The following is a 13,205-nucleotide window of genomic DNA, read 5'->3' as shown; positions in this document are numbered from 1 at the left end:
ATAGCTGCAGCCATGGGTGTTTAGGACTAGGAGGTGGATAAGAAAATTGTTTCTATTGCATGGGACTTCTTCATAATCAATAAAGCTTAATGGGTGAAAAAAAGTACTTTGTTTTCTAACAAGTATTTCTTCTTGCTGCACTTCCAGTGGGGGTGTGTTGCTAGTTTTATGATGGACTGTGCTTCAAGCCACCTGTCAGTGGGCCTGAACAGATGTGCAGGGAATTCACTCAACTTTTATTGTTAAAACTGAAACCCTGTTTTTCTTGTGTTCATACATTTCATGATTGCAGTTGGCAGTCCCTAGGATTTCTGGAATTACGAGTGGATACCTTCACAGCTTTGGTGTAGTTCTAGTTACTGTTTCCCTAAGTAATCTGTACTAAGCAGTTTGTACTATTTTTAGTGCAATGCATGTTTCTACCAGGGTCTTCAGATCTAATCTTAAAAGCTTCCTTTTAATGTTGACATTGGAAAGATATTATTGTACTGGTAGTCCTGATACAGTTGGCTACAATTTCTCTGCTCCTATTTATGTTCCAATGCATGGCTAAATTCCACAGTTTTTTAAATGTGGTTCTGTAAATTAATTTTGGTCTTGATTCCAGAAACCATTTAAAGTGAAAGATATGTGCGGTGAATTAGATATCAGACCTCAAAACAGACACTTTGAAAGCTGCCTGACCTCTTGGTGTTTGGATGTAAATGTCAAAGGTAAAAAACCCCCAACATAACAGTATTGTCTCTCACTTAAGAATGACTCAGGACTTTCACTGAGAGTCATGAGATAGCTATGAATTTCCCCACCTATTTTATCTATCAGGCCTCAAACAAAGGAAAGTCATCAAAGAAGGGCATGTCTTTGGTTCATTTCTTCCAAGAACCTCATGGTTAGAAAAGTAACCTGGAATATAGGAGTCAAAACATAAATCCCACAGGTGCTCGAGGGGACTTGAAGACTGGGTCATGTCTTTCACTATAGTGTCCTAAATTCCAAGTAACAGGATATTTTGTGGTTGGCATTCTCTCAATCCCTCCTGCTGAAGCCATTACAAGTCACATGAAAAAAATGGCATATTTATTTTAGAGTGAAAATAAAATGGGTACTTTGGTAGAAAAGTTACGTGGGAGGCTTATTCAATAATGGAGGAAGAGCTTGGTTTCTGTTTTCTGTTTCAGTTCATTTTAGATCTTTTTATAGAAAACGTAGCGAAGGCAACTGGTGAGATAGAGGAATGCATCTCGATCTCCAGAGTAGTCTATAGCCATGTGACTGGGCTTGAATGTTGGAGAAATAACCCACCAGGAAGGAGAAAGATTTAAAAGTAACTCACATCTGTGGAAATTGCTTTAGCCGCTTGGGCATTATGGCAACGAACAATCCACACCAATCAAATCGGTTTGTATATCTTGAGTGGTGATGCTTTTCTTAACTGGCATCTTTGATATTAAAAATACTCTGTGCATACATAAAATATTTAGCTAATAAGCATAGCTGATAGCCATAAGGAATCATAGTTCTTTAAAACATTTTGGTTGATTGCAAAATTATTGATCCCAAGCTAGGAAATGGGGATAGAGCTATGCTCCCTCTTTTCCTTTTCCTCCTCCCTCTGTTTTATTGAAAATATTTCTGGCTGGACAAACAGCTGCACTGAGGCCCTAATGGCTGAATGCATAGAGCAGCCTCATCCAGGCACACAAGTCGGCAGGAAAAGATAGGATGAGTTCCAGACACTGAAGCTCTTATAAGCGTCAAACTCCTGACAAGTGATTTCAGTGCCTGATCCTGCTGCATGTGAAGTGATGCTTTAATTTGCAATTGAATGACAAAGTCCTCAAGTCGTCCTTATCTCCTGAGTAATTGAAGAAAGACTCTGCAGTGTAAAAACTCATTATGATTCTTCTGTGTCATTTTGCACCTTTGGAAAGGAATTTTTTATCATTACATCGCTCTCTGGCATATTTTTATTAGTGCTGAGCTGCAAAATATGAGATGCACACCTAGATTATGTGCTTGTATTTACAGATGAAATTGAAGATTAAAAAGAGAATTCATACTGCATCTCTGCTAATTCCGCAGACACTCTCTGCCATTGATCTTTACACTTTATAATAGTTTCTTTCAAGCTCTGATGAGAAAATAAAATATAACCATCCTTTGTAAGTGTTATTTGTTGCTGTCCATACCAGAGGAAGAGATCATTTTATAGTTGTTTTACAAGTGGAGATTAACCTAATGAAGTAATTAGAGTAAGTTAAGATAAAATCTAAGACTGGAAACTTTGAAATGGAAGACGGAATATTTTCTACTGTTTGATGTGCTTCTCCCCGTTTCCTGGAGCTGGAGAATGGTAATTTTTGGAGCACTTTCTGCCCTGTTAGAACTTGAAAGCAGAGTTGGAAGCCTTTCAAAAGAGGGATTTCTCTCTTTTGGGAATTTGAAGAAGGGGCACTAGTCACTGAGTCTTTAATTTGTAGAAAGTAGATTAGGAACTAGCTGGCAGCTGTTACAGAATTATCTGCAAATGCAGTGGGCTAGATCCACTGATATGTTATGAGTACTTTGTGCCATTTTGGCTAAGCGAAGGAGCATTTGTGACTGCTTTCTTTTTTCTCAGAGTGTCTGAAAGAAAGTAAGACATACCAGCATGTTATCTGCATTATTTATGATATAATTTTACAAGTTACTGTAGGGATATAGCACACACAGAAATGAGACTCACAAGGAATGAGGAGAATGGTGAGAAATCAGGGCCAGGAGGGTTTTGAGGTCCTTCTTTTGTAACGGAGCTATAATGGAGATGCTCCATGGCCTGATGCACCTCAAGTCTCAACCTGCAGTTGGATGCATCAAAGGATGAATTTAAAGGAGAATGTGTTGGCAGTGGAAGCACATGAACCCCTGTGCATCTCTCTGCATTATGAGCTGCAGAACAAGTGGAACAGATCCCAGGCTGAGCTCTGTAGCTTTGGTGAGAGAAGAAAAGAATAAATTGGCTCTAAGCTGTTTTGACCTCTTATTTATTTTCTCTTTCTAGAACTGACCATTGTGGTATCCCTACACAAGACCTTTATGCTAGCCTCAGCCCTGAGACTGCTGAATCCCAAATATGTTCCAGGTGAGTCCTCTTTCCATTTGCTGGAATTATTCCTCTCGGGGTAAAACAGGTCGTTACTTTAGTTCATAATGGTAAATTATGTACAGAAATGAGTGTCCCCACTTTTTGTTGCTTCCCACAATCAATTGTGATCAATTTAGAATAGAACAGAACAGAACAGAATATTTCATTTGAAAGGGACCTACAATGATCATCTAGGCCAACTGCCTGACCAATTCAGGGCTGACCAAGTTAAAGCATGTTGTTAAGGGCATTGTCCAAAAGCCCCTTGAACACTGACACCCTCTTGGTAAAGAAATGCTTCCTCATGTCCAGTCTAAACCTCCCCTGGTGCAGCTTTGAACCATTCCCACACATCCTGGATCCCAGGGAGAAGAGATCAGCACCTCCCTCTCCACTTCCCCTCCTCAGGAAGCTGTAGAGAGCAATGAGGTTGCCCCTCAGCCTCCTTTTCTCCAAACTAGACAAGCCCAAAGTCCTTAGCCACTCCTCGCAGGACATGCCTTCCAGGGCCTTCACCAGCTTTGCTGCCCTCCTCTGGACACTTTCAAGGACCTTCACGTCATTCTTAAATTGTGGGGCCCAGAACTGCACACAGTACTGACGGTGAGGCCACACCAACGCTGAATACAGAGGGATGATCACCTCTTTTGATCAGCTGGTTATACTGTGTTTGATGCACCCCAGGATGCAGTTTGCCCTCTTGGCTCCTAGGGCATGCTGCTGACTCATACAGAGCCTGCTGTCAACCAGCATATTGTGTTGCTTTGTGACCATAAGGATTAAGGCTGTCATACTGCAGCTTCTCTGCATTTGTTAGGGCATTTGGTCTACAGGTCGTCCCCTCTTCTGGAAGTCTGTGTAAGAGTTGTTTTGGTTGCTGTTGAGACTGGGGTTTTCTCCTTCACAGGAAAAAATTTCTTCCTGGGTGAGTGCATTATTTTCTGTCTCTGTTGCATCAGTCTATTTGCTCTGGAACATAAGAGAATGAACCAAAAGTTTAGAATGTTGCAAAGTAGTTATTGGTTTGGGTCTGATATGGTTTCAGGGGTTTATTTTTTTTGTTTTAAATTCATGACTGCTGTGAACCAGACCATGAGCATGCAGCATCTCCAAAGCATTGTTCAGCACACAGGGGATGCATTGCAAAGGAACAGGAACTACTTTGTGACCCTAGTGATGTTTATACCCTCTGTATTCCAGATGCTGTGAGGCATGGGAAGAGGGTTTCTCTGTCCAGTGAGTGAGACCTCAGTTCCCCATGCCTAGGAACTTCTGCTTGGAAATACCATGAGGCATGGCCAGTTCAGGACTGTCTATGGAAATGCATGTATGCCTCTGTAAAATGGCTTGTCTCTACACTAACTATAGCTGGGGATTTGGCTTTACCATATTTAGTGCTGGAAAATGTTTGGCATCTGGACATTTGAGAGCAATCCAGTTGAGAACTGCACTTTCTGACTTGAATTCTGTTCAAATATCTATTAATTTTCTTTTCACACCGTACAATCAGTTTTATTGTTTGGGGGGGTTAGCTGCACCTTAAATCTGCAAATCGTGCAGACTAAATCAAATTAATTTCTCAATTCTATATTGTCTGTCTGAGAGTAAGCAGTCTAATATTTGCCTCATGGGAATGATGGCTCTGTGCACAGCTGCCACAGCACATACTCTTTTTGGTAAATGTGGGTGGTTGAAAAGTGTGAAGTAAACATCAGTGTATTGTTAACTATGGACACATAGTCCTTTAGACTGAGTTTCTGAAACATGAAAATGGGAACTTTGGAAAACGAATGACTCATGCAATTGCACACTTACGTTTGGAAAAAGCACTGCACAAATCTTTGTCTCATTGCTATAGGGCAGAGATATATGCCAGCACCTTCAAATGATGGAAACAAGTCTTGTGAGGAATTGATGAAAAGGTTACCACTGCTGTAATGTCTTGTTCCCAAGACAAATGGGACAGGAGACAGAGTCTCTTCCCTCTGCCACAGTGATAATGTTAGAAGGATGATAATCTGCCCTCAGATCAACGCTTCCGGGGCAAGACCATGTTCCCTGTGACTATTCTGTGCTGTGTTTTCCACCCCACTCCCAGGTGGCACAGGGAAATGGTCATTCTGACCTGAGTTCATCCATTGCTGACAAAGTAAATAAAGCAGCTAAAGTTTATGAGTTTATGTTTTGGTATTAGTTTATCTTTGAACAGTCTTTGCCTCCTAGATGCATTGTGATTTAGGTAGGTTGAATTTAAAGAAGATGGCCCAAGTTAATGAATCAAATTCAGGAATTTGGCCTAATTACAAAGGTGTCCTCAATCTGGGTGCTCTAGATTATGCTCTGCTAGAGCATACTTCTCACAAGTGATTCCCTGGGAGGCTTTATCCCTGTGCAAGGCAGCCACATTACATGCCTTAGATTGAATGATCTGACCACCTCTGCAAATGTGCTATAAAGAGAGCTGAGTATAACTGGAAATAGATATAAACTGTGTGGGTGAAAAAGATATTTATTTCTATTTTTTGAGCTTTTTATCCATCTTTTCATACTTCTCTGAGACTGTGAGCTGCCTCACGTATAATAATTGCTATGGTACTGTAAATAGCAAGGAGCTGTTGTCCCCCCAAAATTACAAAATTGTTATGATTATTCCTAAAAAGTTGTGGTTTTGAAAAATCAAAGGCCAGCAGAGGTATAATACATAGATCTTGATAATTTTATTCATTTTTATGAACTTTGTTTCAGTCAGGGACAATGATCTGAAAGCTGCAAAACCGGTGAAATAGCGGTGTCTTGCTGTGTCTCCAGATACGTGAGTGTTTGTATATGAGGAGCATTGATTTAAAACGAGAATTTCAGTCCAGCTTCAGTTGGGTCGTAGACTCCTCTTGTCACTCAGTAATGACTTTCTTATCACAGAGGGCCAGAAGAGCCCTCGTCAGTATTTTCAGATTTCAATAACCTCTGGTATGGTGAGTCACCAGACAGCAGTGCCTCCGCCGAGTGGTTCTGCTGTCAGCTTGGATGTTCTGGACTGTTTCTCATCAGAGCAGGTTGGAGCTGCCTAAATCTATCAGGGAGCTCTCATGAGGCCCCACTCCGGTTATGTACAGAGATCTTAGGGTCACTGATAGCCTCAATGCATTTCATTTTTTTTCCCAGTGTTGCCATTTAAAGATGTCTTGCTAGAATTTGGCCCCTGATGCTGCTGATAATAGGCAGCAATGTTCCTCTCATTTGCTTTGCAACAGGAGCAGGAGTGACATGCTACAGATCTGTTCACTTGTGTTGTCAAAAACTAGGTCTCAGAAGTGACAGGTCTGGCCAGTGGAAAGGCTGGGGAAGGAATGTGAGGGAATTCATTTTTGGTATAATGCTTGGTATAGCGCAGTAAAACACATAAATATACTTAGTCAAGATATAATATATAAGGAAATTATTTTGCTTTGTGTGTGACAGTGTATTCAGAAGCCTATTTCTGTTTAATAAACTGCAGTATTTAATACACCCAGTTATATTTTAAAGCGCTTTTACAGGAGGTGGTTGGACCTATATCAGTGCTTCGGTGTCCTGTCTGTTGCACATCTACCCGGCTTGGCAATGGAGCTGAGCGAGGCAGGTGCCTCCCCGACCAACTGCTCACCTCTAAGAGATTTCTGCACAGCACAAGAGCTACCATCCAGTCTACAGGAGAAATCCAGGCTGTTTCTTGTATAGGAGATGGTGTTATGGAGAACATAAAGGAAAAAAATATTGATGATTTCCAAAGGTCCAAGATTTAATCTCAGTGAGCTTTATGTCCATGGCTGGGGTTTCCGCTCTCAGGAAGACTGCTTGGCCCTCACTTTCCATGTTGTATATTCATTGGATGCTCACTTGCTTGAGCTCAAGGTCAGACTGTAACAACATGGTTTTGCTGAACTACTTGAGTATTTGGCCAGCTTGTCCAAAATGCAGTAATTATTATAATTATGCATCTTCCCTTCCCTGAGAAGGGAAGATGAGATTCTGCTTTGGATTCACTGCTGGATTCAGTTTTCTAGCTATCAGTATAATTATGCATCACATCAGATTTTCCTTTTGGGTCAAGTAGTTTAGTAGCAGCTCGATTCCCAGGTTGTGCTCTCATATTTACAGTCAGTTGTCATGGCTCTTGTCAAGTCCAAGGAACAGAGATTTAGGCTTAGACATGGGGGGTCTCAGTTGTATTTCTGCCTTTGGCACTGCCTTGCAGACTGAATTTATGAAAGTAACCTCCTCTCTCTCTGGTTTCCCTTCCCCTCCCATTTTTATGTGGCTTGCAAGTTACCTGTGACATGGGTTTTTACTCTTTGCAATGGCCATTTCTGACTGTGAGAGGAGGTTCCCCATTGATTGAAGGGAAGGACCTCTGGATGTGACGGTGTGAGCTGCCACGGCTCAGGCAAAAGGCTTGTGGGGGGTGGCAGGAACGGCTCCCCTCCCAGCACGGGGCTTGTGCTGTGCCTCTCGCTGCATGTTACATGTGCACAGTGGTTAGTTTAATGGAGATCTGGTCCTGGCTGCTCTTACCTCCTAGGCACTAAGGCAATGTAAATAATGATCACAGGGTCTTTTCCTCTGAGAGCTTAAAAATGTGTTGCTTTAACACTGCGAAAGCTGGCAAGAGCATCTGTATCTTTGTTCTTGTGGCTTTTGTGTGTTGGATGAGGTTTTCTCCTGGGACTTGAAAAGGTGCTTGGAAAAGGCTCTTTTAGGAAGTTAGCTTTATAGGATTATTTTAATCATAATGCAGCTTTCAAGGCACACTGGTTGTATTTATTATTTTGAATTATGTTTAATGATTTTTGTTTTCCTCTTGTGCATACTTATTTTTATCATGTGCTTTGCTCTGTATTTAAAGTGTCTGGGATGCTTTCACAGCATACTGCTACATAAATAAAGTGTATTATTATTTTTATAAGCTGCAGCAGGACTGCAATTAGAAAAGTCCATATGTTCATATTGTCTTTTTAATTGTTGGTATTGCCAGGATTTACTGTTTGGGGAGAAAGGTGAAGTGGAAAGGAACTTCCATGTGGGAGAGAGAAGCTGCTCCTCTCTCCCATATGCCCCATGAAGAAATCTTTCCCTGAACGCATTAAAATAGATGCAGGTGGTTATATTTTAGGATTATGGCCAATCTTTCACTTCCTGTCTCTTGCAACATTGTGGAAAGGGTAGTGAGCAGCACTTAAGTGTTTGGCTGACAGGGGAGGCTTCAGGACACTGGTGAGACCTCATCCTACTGTGTTCAGTGATGGCAATGAAGCCATGCAGGAAAACATGCAGCCAGCTGTGTTCAAAATGCTTGTCATGTGTGTACAAGCAGGAGGTTTTCCACTGTGCCTTGCATTAAACACCCTAACCAACATTTCTGAAGGGCTAGAAATATTCTGTCAGCTGATATTCTTCTGGTTATTTGTTATTGCTGCAAACCACTGTACTTCCAGAAGCAAGCTGGTCTTGAAAGAAAAAATATTAGAATAATACTTAAAAGATGAGAAGAAAAAACCACAAAGGACTATTTCCAGCTAGCAGAAAAGCTAGAAAGAATAATACTTAAAAGATGAGAAGAAAAAAACACAAAGGACTATTTCCAGCTGGGAATACCAGCAGAAAAGCTAGAACTATCTTGAGAAATACTGTTGTTCTGTGATTTCCAGCTGTAAGTAGAAAGTTGTGGTGGTACAAAGCTGGGGGTTGCAGACTGCAGCAGCAGGCACCTTAACCAGGACCTAGGCTGTCCTGGGGTTGACTCCCAGCTCTTCAGTGTCTGGCCGTGCTGGTGCACCTTCAGCCAGCCACTTCACCTCTGCTCTCCCTTTTTCTTTTTGGACCGGTGACTGTTTCCGAGTGTGTATTTTTATGAATGTGTGATAGAAAGTGACCAAGGTCTAAACTGATGTCTAAGCTCGACCAGAATTCAAGTAATCACTCTTTGATGTTTAACTATTGTTAACTGTAACCGTGAAGATGTTTTTCTCTGGAGACAACCTATGATTCCTATTTTGACTTTCTGACTCAGTCTGGAGTCTTTTTGACTTACACTGCTGTAAATCAGACTAGACCCTCATACTTTGTACACAGTTCTTCTGTTTTTGCACATTGTGAAAGTAGAAAACTAGATAGGGCTACTTAAACTTTGTTGAAATCTATGTCACAGTATATTGCATTTTGAAAACCAGCCAATTTTTTACATGTAGTTTCTACAGTGTAGTAAAACGTGCACAAAAGCATGCCTACACACCAATTCTGTACTACAGGAGTATATCTTTTATTTCCACTGGAACTCTTTCCTTGCAGTTTTAATTGTAGGCTTTCTTCTTTTTTTTTTTTTGCAGTTGTCAGAATTTGTTGCACTAGTTCTGTAATATTTATTGTGTAAAGGGTACCTAAGGCATTTTGTTGTTGTTGCAAACTGAGAAATCAGTTATAGTCTCACCAGAGAAGAGTATTTGTTTTTCTTGCTGGAAGAAAGACTCCTGCTTGGAGATGCACAGCTAGTCTCTTGCAGAAGGTCAGCCTGCCTGCCTGTTGGGGGGGTCTGGTTGCCCACAGGGGAGGAAAATGCGTTCGTCCCTTAATGCTGAGACCAGTAATGACATATCATAGCTGTTTCCCAGCATTGGGGCCTGCTTTCCTCAACCAAGCTCACCTTAACATCTCAGAAACTTGGGAGAAAGGTAGAAAATACAGTGTCCCACAAGAGTGTGTCATATGGCTGGGACCTGGGCAAGTTCTCAGTAAAATTTACTTGTAGTCTGAATGAAGGGTAGAATTCGGCATTTGAGTAGCGCAGTCCTATATTACAAAGCTTGGTTTGTGAAAGTATGGGATTTTTACAGTTGGTTAAAACATTGGGTTTAGTTATGTTGTTTGATTTGTTTTCCTTAAGTTTAGAAAATATAGGGAGACTGAATATTTCTTATCACTATTATAAAATATCCTTTTACAGAGATAAGATTTCTTTCAGCTCTACGCCTTTGGAACTAATTGCTTGCATTATATTTCTGCCTACTTACATTTAAAACAAATAATGGTTTAACTGTAACTCTCCTTGTTCAAGCTGGATCTGACGGATCTCACCATCTAAAATATTTGTATCACTGCAGCATCTTACTGTTGGCTGGAGATGTTGTCCAAATGCAGAGCAAAAAATGGTCCTCGTTCTGAATTTACATTTGAGGTGTAAGCTACAACAGGCAGATACAGACAGATGGAAAATGCAAGTGGTGATATTAGTTAAGATGATAGGGAAGACCCTCAGCACAACAGAAGCTTAACCATCATCATGTTATACGGCATTAGGAAAAGCAGTGCTCTAAGGAGATTTGGAAAACAGCACTGAAACAGTTTGCAGATGTTTCTGAGATGCTGAAAGGGAGAATGGGACTGAGCACAAATGTGATTGATTGTTTTAAAATTGAACAAGAGTTCGGTGGGGGCTGGCAGGAGTTCAGTACTGCCCAGCCATCCTATTAATTTTTGATGATGCAAAATTGGAGAAACTTGTTATCCAAAGGACCAGTTGCTACACAGTCTCCTTCTGCAGCCTCCAGATGTTGTGTAAATTGTGCCACTTTGTAACAAATATATGTAGGACATATAAACACTCTTTCTGCCCAGAGGAGAGGTAGAAATATAGAGAAAAGACAGTAAAAACAGGTTAGGAAAAGAAACATACTGCATCATCTTCAAAATATTAGAGGGGGGGAGGAGAAGGTAGTGGGGAAGCAGCAGAAATGGAAAGTTGTTGTTGCACATCTGTGATGTATATAGCTAAGTAAGCTTAATGTGCATCATTTGTTTCCTGCACCTTCAAGTGCTTCCTTGACTGTACTTTGTGGAAAATGGGTGGTTTGTAGCAGCACAGCATCTTATGGATCATCCCAGTGCTGTCCTCTCTGGCACAAAGGTTTAGCTTTGGCTCACCTTTTTTTTTTTTTAATTTTTATTTTTTCTCTTAATCAAAATTAAAAGTCATTCAGTTTGAAAGGATGGGCTTGTTCCTGTGAGTGGAAAAACAATGCTGTATGTTAGATCTTTCCTTGGGCACCTTTACACGCAAGGCTCATCTGGCATTGGTACCTTATTCAGCATGTCACAGGGATGAACAGTTACCCCCAGATGACAACCTGCCATGTTCTTATGACAAAGAGTATTGTGTCATAGAAGCTTTGGAAGCCAAATTTGGCAGTATTCCAGGCAATGTTTCACAAAATGTAACTATAGCAACTAAACCTTCGTCGTCAGATCATAACACAATCTTTGTTTTAAAAGAAACCAAAAAACCCACAAAAAACATCTCTTCTCCTTGGTTCACATCTACACGTGCTACACAGCATATTATCTACTAGCTGGCTATCTGCATTATAGGATATTTAGATTTAAAAAGAAAATGAACAGGGCAAGTAAGTGTAGTTACCTTAAAAAAAAAAAAAAAAAGTTTTGTGCCTTTTCATAGCAACTTTCCCTCACCAGGTTTATCTGTGTCATGGCAGTTGCTGCTTCATTTGCAGTCACTTTTTATTTTTTATGTCCCAGGTGCCACACAGTGGTGCTTCTGACTCCACATTGCTCAGAGGTCTGAGCTGGCTGAGAGGAGTTACAGATGCAGTGTGCGTACCAAAACCGGTTTTGGAGGGAGGGCTCATGCTCAGTTCTGCAATGAAGGTGAATCATGCTGTGGGATGGGGGATGTACTTTTCTCCTAGGACTCGGCTACCAAGTCAGATATGGGAAGAAAGAGCTGAATAATGGGAGCTGATAAAAAATCCTCAGTGTTGTGCATGTACATACACATATACACATACTTAACCTCTTTTACATTTGATTACTGCGTGAATTTTGCATGCAGGCTTTGTTTTGGTAGCTATTGCGCCTTCCCATTTTCCCTGTTTGATCAGTAGAAGACCTATCCAGGTTCACATCTCAGTATCCTCCTGGCAGCAAGGACAGCATACTTTTCTCTAGGTCTGTGATAAAAATGCAGAGAAGCGAGGCAGAGGGAGGGGAGATGCACCTTCTTCTCCATCTAAGGAGGGACTGGTACAGAATCAGGAGCTGCCTCGGTGGCCTCAGGCAGGATCCCCAGACTGGTAGGCAGCCAGCAGTGGTGCTGGTCTGGTGTCAGTTGAAAGATCCTTTTTCCTCATAAGAAAAGTTCTGTATCTAAGTAGACATCCTCACCTGTATCAAGCCTAGAGCTCACTGAAATCAACAGGAATGATTTCATTGACTTGTGTGTACTTTGAATCTAGTCCTGTGAACTCTAGCATTCTGCCAGTTAAAGTTTAGCCATATGCGTTTAGGAGTTCAGTTCACCTCCCACTGAGGGTTTCTGATAGCTTTACTGAAAATTGGATCAGGCATTTAGATATTTATGTGAGTCTTGCTTTTAAATTGTAGGAAGCCATCTTTTTAATTAATCCTTGCAAGAACAATTGAATGCATGACCTACAAGGATAATTACTTGTGTTCTGCTTTGATTATTTTGTAAAAGTTTCATTGGATTTATATAGTGTATTGCACTGATATATGATCTAAAAGAGGAGCTCTAATAAAGTCCATGTACATACTTTTTAGAACCTTTTAGAACTAGCAGCCATGTTGTTTATGTGAACACCATATTCTGTAACCTTTTATTATTAGCACAACTTTTTAAAGGTTTGTCTTTGCTGTCTTTGCATGTCCTTGGATTATTTATATCATATATGTACATCTTGCATAAAGCCATCAACCAACTATTGGAGAAAACATCTGTGGCTTAAAAAATATCAATTTATGGACAAATACAATGGTCTTATGTGATGGGATCCCTTGCATCTGAGAAAGTGTGATTAGTTTCCGAGTCATTAGTATTTCCACTATACCTTGTTATCCATTGTGTGTAGTCTCTATCAAGAGCTAATGTTAAGCCAAATTCTTTATTATTATTATTAAACATAATAATAATATATTTTAAATATAATAGTAACACATTCTCTATATATGAGTAAGTGAAGGTTACGAATGGAAGCTGGTCTTGAGTGAAAACCCAAATGCCTAGAGACATTATAAG

This window comes from Aptenodytes forsteri, unplaced genomic scaffold, assembly GCF_000699145.1.
Source record: "Aptenodytes forsteri isolate BGI_AS27 unplaced genomic scaffold, ASM69914v1 Scaffold114, whole genome shotgun sequence".
NCBI classification, from domain to species: Eukaryota; Metazoa; Chordata; class Aves; order Sphenisciformes; family Spheniscidae; genus Aptenodytes; species Aptenodytes forsteri.
This window is presented reverse-complemented; position numbering follows the sequence as displayed.